Raw genomic sequence first — 7,141 nt, 5'->3', positions numbered from 1 at the left:
CATGTTAGTGCTAGGCTAGGTATTTTCAGGAATCGCATGATAGATTGGCCTGATTGTATGATACCTATTAGCCTAGGGCTTCTTGTATATGGTATTGACATCATAACTATAGATGTTTAGTGTATGCACCACAGCTATGGATAGTCAAGATGTTATAGCCTGAGAATGTCCGAGTTGCCCTTAGTGTCGGATCGGATATTCGAAAGTCTATCGGGTGCAGCACTATGTGCAGCCAGTGTACACTAGCACTGCAGGGGATGATGGAAGTTTCATGGATGTGTGAGTGGTACGAAACTGCAGGATCAGTCACTAGTTAGGCGATGTCCCCTGTTAGTGAGGGTTGAGCGCATATTATGCTAAATACAGTTTAGGGCGTTGTGGCGATACTTGAGACAAATATGGGTAGGTGTGGAAGGTAGTAGAGGCACATACTACTGAAAGCACAGGACCCATACGCGTATCAAGGAAGTCACAACCTCTAAGGATTGAGGGTAATTGGTCCTCCGTCATTATATGATCTACCTGAGACATTGAGTGTGTTTGCAGTATGGTGGTGATGAGACGTGTTGCTTCGGGGTCCGGATCAGGATCAGGATCAGGATAAAGATCAGGATCAGGGTCAGGAGACGGAGGATTGGAGGTGCTGGTAGCACCTGAGCCTATGGTTCAGATAGGGACTAAGGAGTTGGATGCCCGGATTCGGGAGATCATGCACGATGAGATTGTTGCTGCGTTCCAAGCACAACTGCCAGAGATGTTTGGGTCGATTAAGATCGCGATGGTCGAGTATTTTGATAAGCGGTATGCCGCTCTAGCAGAGACTGCTGCCGCTGCAGCCGCTTCGGCTATAACTGCTGCAGGGGTTGGAGGAGGAGCCGGCAGCTCTTTCCAGTACCGAGACTTCGACAATACGAAGCCCCCGAAATTTGATGGTACACAGGATGCCATTCGGGCTATGAGGTGGTTATCCGACGTGGAGGGATGTTTCTTCACATGTTCATGCCCTGCTGACCAGAAGGTCAGGTGTTCCCTGAACCTGCTAAGGCTTGGGGCGAAGGACTGGTAGAGGCTGACGACTGGGTTGTATACTGATGATCAGAGGGATGCTATTACCTAGGAGCAGTTCCGGGATATGTTTCGCACCCGCTACGTTCCGCGCGTAGAACGGGAGCGGCTTGCTCAGGAGTTTTTGACCTTGAGACAGGATGTGGAGTCTGTGATGGAGATTACCCGTATGTTCACGGAGAGGGCTATGTTTTGCCCGGATTTTGCCTCAGAGCAGTCTTAGATGACTCGTTATCTGAGTATGCTCAAGACGGATATTCAAAAGTTTGTGTCTACTCAGCGATGTGATACCCTCCTGGACCTACAGGAAGCCGCGCGGCGGCGTGAGTTGGAGATAGAGCAGCAACTGAAGGAGCAGCGTCAGGCACCGACACAGTCTCAGCCGGCGCCTAAGCGGTCATTAGAGCCACACTTTTGGAAAGTGTGGCAAGGATCATTCAGGGGTTTATCGAGCAGGAGGTGGGTGCCACAAATGTGTCAAGGAGGGGCACTATACCAAGGACTGCCGTCAGTCCGCCCCTCCAGCAGATATGAGGATTTGTTACCATTGTCATCAGGTTGGTCATGTAAAGACCAACTGTCCGCAGCTCGCCGCCAAGCCGGCGCAGGGTTCCGCGACAGCTGCTGTGAGGATTAGAGATGGGAGGCCATTCAAGATGGAGCCTCCGAAGGCTCAGGGTCGCGCCTTCCATCTTACGGCCGAGGAGGCCAAGGCAGCACCGGATGTGGTTGCTGGTATGTTCCTATTCTCTATCTCAGTTATTGTATTGTACTATGCTTATTGGTCGTGCCTATGATCAGGTACGTTCTTAGTAAATTCTTTGCCTGCTTTGGTTTTATTTGACTCGGGGGCGAGTCGGTCGTTCGTATCTCAAACCTTCTCTAGAGGGTTCAGTGTGCTGATAAATGATCTTGAGTGTCCGTTGCGAGTTTCACTCGCCAACGAGCACGGGGTTTCTGCTTCTTCGGTCTACCGATGATGCGAGTTGGAGATTTTCGGAGTGTCTTTCCCGATAGATTTGATTCCTATCCCCATGGGGAATGTATGCGTGATTGTAGGAATGGATTGGCTTAGCCGTTTTGGCGCCATGATTGACTACGAGAAGCAGCGGGTGGTAGTTCGAACCCCAAGTGGGGGAGAACTAGTGGTATATGGTGAAGGCATCAGGTTGGGATCAGGTTTCTGTTCGGTGGCCAGGGCTCGACGGTATATTCAGCACGGGTGTGCCGGTTATTTGGCGTATGTGGTAGATACGCGGATTAGAGAGCAACTCTCAGTTTCAGAGGTCCCTGTGGTTAGAGAGTTTGCTGATGTATTTTCGGAGGAGTTACTCGGAGTGCCTCCGGTGAGGCAGGTTGAGTTTAGGATTGATCTAGTGCGAGGTGCGGTCCCTATCGCCAAGGCGTCGTACCGTTTGGCACAGCCAGAGATGCAGGAGCTGTCATCTCAGTTGCAGGCACTGCTGGGTAAGCAGTTTATTCGTCCAAGTAGCTCACCCTGGGGAGCACCGATCCTCTTCATCAGGAAGAAGGATGGTTCGCACAGGATGTGCATTGACTATAGGGAGTTGAATAAGTCAACAGTGAAGAACCGTTATCCGCTCCCAAGGATAGATGATCTTTTCGACCAGCTGCAGGGTGCATCATGGTTTTCCAAGATTGATTTGAGATTAGGTTACCACCAGGTCAGGGTGAGGGAGGAAGATGTGGAGAAGACCGCGTTCCGGACTCGTTATGGTCATTACGAGTTCGTGGTGATGCCATTTGGACTCACCAACGCGCCAGCAGTGTTCATGGATCTGATGAACCGAGTCTGCAGACCGATGCTTGATCGCTCGGTCATTGTGTTTATAGATGATATCTTGGTGTATTCCAAGACCCGAGAGCAGCATGAGGAGCACCTCAGGGAGCTGTTGGAGGTGCTACGACGAGAACGGCTTTATGCCAAGTTCTCGAAGTGTGAGTTCTGGTTGCGAGAAGTTCAGTTCCTTGGACATCTCGTTAACCAGGATGAGATTTTGTTCAATCCGGCCAAGGTAGAGGCGGTTATGTAGTGTGAGACTCCGAGATCTCCCTCAGACATCAGGAGTTTTGTGGGCTTAGCAGGGTATTATCGGAGATTCATTTGGGATTTCTCCAAGGTTGCGGTACCCCTCAATCGTCTAACAAGGAAGGGAGTGGATTTCCGGTGGGGCCTGGAGCAGCAGAGGGCGTTTGAGACCCTCCGGCAACGGTTATGCGAGGTGCCAGTGTTGACGCTCCCCGAGGGAGTGGAGGATTTCGTGGTATATTATGATGCGTCCATCACAGGCTTAGGGGCAGTCCTCATGTAGAGAGGGCGAGTGATAGCTTATGCATCGCAGTAGTTGAAGCCGCATGGGACGAGATACCCCACGCACGATCTTGAGTTGGGAGCGGTGGTCTTCGCTCTCAAGATTTGGAGGCACTATCTGTACGGGGTCCGTTGTACCATATACACGAATCACAAGAGTTTGAGGCACATTATGGATCAGCCAAACTTGAATATGAGGCAGCGCAGGTAGCTGGATGTGGTCAAGGACTATGATTGTGAGATCCATTACCATCCTGGTACAGTGAATGTGGTTGCGGACGCCCTGAGCCACAAGTCAGCTGGGTATTCTACCCCATCCAGATGTATGAGGATGGCGGTGGATTCCCCGCTGGTGGGTTTGGTCAGAGATGCTCAGATCGAGGGTATAAAACCGGAGAACGGGAAATTGGAAAGGATTATGGGCGAAAGCGCCCGGTTTGTTCAGGATAGCCGCAGGCTATTGGCCCGATATGGTCGGGTTTGGGTTCCGATAACCGGAGGAGTTAGGCAGACAGTGATGGAGGAGGCTCATAAGTCTCGTTTTTCTATACACCCGGGGGCTACCAAGATGTACCGAGATTTGAGTTTGAGTTATTGGTGGCCTGGTATGAAGCGAGATATCGCTTGGTACATTAAAAGGTGCTTGACCTGCAGAATGGTCAAGGCCGAGCACCAGAGGCCGCATGGTAAGTTGCAGCCCCTGGAGATTCCCATGTGGAAATGGGAACGGATTGCGATGGATTTCGTCACGAATTTGCCAAAGACGAAAAAGGGTTTCGACGCTATATGGGTCATCGTGGATCGATTGACCAAGAGCACCCATTTCCTAGCTATACGGGAGAGTTCGTCGGCGGAGAAGTTGGCTGACCTTTACGTCTGCGAGATTGTCTCTCGCCACGGGGTACCAGTTTCCATAGTTTCCGATCAGGATGTTCGATTTACTTCCCGTTTTTGGCAGAAGTTCCACAAGGAACTGGGTACGAGGCTGCACTTCAGCACGGCGTTCCATCCGCAGACTGATGGGCAGAGCGAGCGGACCATACAGACTCTCGAGGATATGTTGAGGGCATGCGTCATCGATTTTGGTGGGAGTTGGGATTCCCACCTACCGCTTGTGGAGTTCGCCTACAATAATAGCTACCATTCCAGTATTGGCGCCCCTCCTTTCGAGCTGTTGTATGGGAGGAAGTGTAGGACCCCAGTCTGTTGGGGCGAGGTTGGGCACAGGGTGATGGGTCGGACAGAGGTAGTTCTGCAGACTACCGAAATGATACAGCAGATTAGACAGCGACTACAGACCGCTCAGAGTTAGCAGAAAAGTTATGCTGACCGGCGCCGATCTGAGCTGGAATTTCAGGTGGGTGACATGGTTCTCCTGAAGGTCTCACCCTGGAAGGGTGTGATCCGTTTTAGGAAGAGGGGAAAGCTGGGTCCCCGTTATATTGGGCCGTTCAGGATTGTTTCCAGGGTGGGCAAGGTGGCTTATAGGCTAGAGCTCCCGGAAGAGCTTAGCCGGATCCACAACACATTTCATGTTTCGCAATTACAAAAGTGCGTTATGGACCAGGAGGCAGTGGTGTCGTTGGATGATATCCAGGTCGACGAAAGCTTGAACTATGTGGAAAGGCCTGTGGCGATTTTGGTAAGAAAGAAGAAGATTCTGCGGAACAAGGAAATACCTTTGGTAAAGGTACAATGGGAACATCGGAAGGGATCCGAGTGGACATGGGAGCCGGAGACGGAGATGCGCGAGCATTATCTGGCGTTGTTTATCCTAGCGGACTTCGAGGACGAAGTCTAGTTCGAGTGGGGGAGAGTTGTAACGCCCCGATTCTCAGGTAATAATTTAAATAAAATATTTTTGGGTTTTGGCCCTACTCGACGAGTTGGTTTCCCTACTTGTCGAGTAGCAGCGGGTCGGATCACGAATTAAGTGGCCTACTCGACGAGTCCTTTGTTGGACTCGACGAGTAGGAGCTGGAGAGTGAAACCCTAAGTTATGGGGTTTGCACCTCTATTTAAAGAAGCTCAAGCCTCTTTCAGTTCTTTTGCATCCCCCTTTGCACCTCTATCTTGTATGTGTGTGTGACCTTCGTGTGTTGAAGTTTGAGAGAGGATTTTTGGTGGAAAAGTTGGTGAATCAAGTGATTTTGGCAAGGAGCTGGGAAGAGATTTGATTTCTTCTTCTGTGGACATCTCTTGGGAAGGTAATTGACCATTTCCCTTAGTTATTTCAGTTAGACCTCATCTTTAGAAGTAGGAATTGAGAAGGCTGACATGGAAGTTGTAGAGGATGTGTTGGAGGTTGACGAAAGAGAGACTGAGCTACCAACTACCAATGAGAAAATCCTTTCACTAGTAGACCAAACACTAGAGTCGAAAATGATAAATCTGTTGAACCCTTCAAAGGATATACATCCCGAGAAGGAAGAGACCCAGTCGGTCATCAACTCAACCACCATATCAAAGAAAGAAGAGTTGATTACCTTACTGGACAAGTACCTGAAAGGGGTCAGTTGGATGATTGCTATCATCAAGGGTCCAAGTCCAATATGGTTCCCAAGCAAAAAGAAAGTCAAGTACAAGATAAGTGTCCAATTTGAGGAAGTAGTAAGAAGTCCAGTGATTTGGAAAGCCCCAACATTCAAAGAATAACATTCTCCAAGGGTCAAGTCGAGCCAAAGACTTGAAACAAAGGTAGCTAACCGAGAGGCAACTCGTGGAGTATTTTCTTTCCATTCTTCTTTTATTTACTTTATTTTGTTGTGTTGCAATGTTTTTGAGTCTTTTTAGAGTTCCAAAAAAAACTATCTAAAAGATTGAGAGGAAGTCATTTGTTAAAAAAAAAAACATGTTGTAAGGTTAACAATAAAAAACGTGATTTTTAGGATTACAGAAAGAAAAAGCATGGGCATGTACAAAAACCGCATGGGCATGTACAAAAACCGCATGGGCTAGGCATAAAACACATGGACCAATTTTCACCCCATGTAGGGACTTCAAGGTGTTTAATAAATAAATTTCTTTTCGCATGGGCAAACTTTCAAAACGCACGGGCTAAAGCCAAAACGCATGGTCTCGTCCATGCCCTCAGTGACGCAAGTCTCAAAGAACAAAAATTAAGCACGAACTAAACTGAAAAACTCACGGGCATACACTTGATACTCACGACCTAATGCCAAAACTCAGGGGCCATGCTAAAAACGCATGGGCTAGTACTCAAAATGTGTGGCCTAATTTTAGACCATGGAAGACTATCGAGGTTTTAAAAATGTGCATGGTGTACCTTGAAAAACACATGGTCTATGTCAAAAACACATGGTCTATTCTAAGACCATGCTTTTTGCCCTATATAAAAAAACACAATTTTTGTCTCTCTTGTTCCATAAACCTCGCGACTGTGCTCTCCCCTCTCTCTCCAAACCCCATCGCGGATTTTTGTCTACCCTCTCTCAACATAAAAGCTCTGATTTTTGTTAATTTTTTTTTTTTGATATTAAAGCTCCAAGGGTTTCAAGAGCAAGCTTAGGGAGGTATTTTGTAAAGTAGATTAGAAGCTTGCATCTCCAATTGTTCATTCCACCGTTGATGTGTTCAAACTTTTCTTGAGGTTGAAAATGAAGTGAAAGTCAAGCACATATCACAAATTCAAACATTTGACTAGTACATTCCTGTCATATCTCAAGTCTTATGCATTAATTTTAAGATTGTTTGACTAGAATTGTTAAAAATATTTTCATATGC

This window comes from Lactuca sativa, chromosome 4, assembly GCF_002870075.4.
Source record: "Lactuca sativa cultivar Salinas chromosome 4, Lsat_Salinas_v11, whole genome shotgun sequence".
NCBI classification, from domain to species: domain Eukaryota; kingdom Viridiplantae; phylum Streptophyta; class Magnoliopsida; order Asterales; family Asteraceae; genus Lactuca; species Lactuca sativa.
This window is presented reverse-complemented; position numbering follows the sequence as displayed.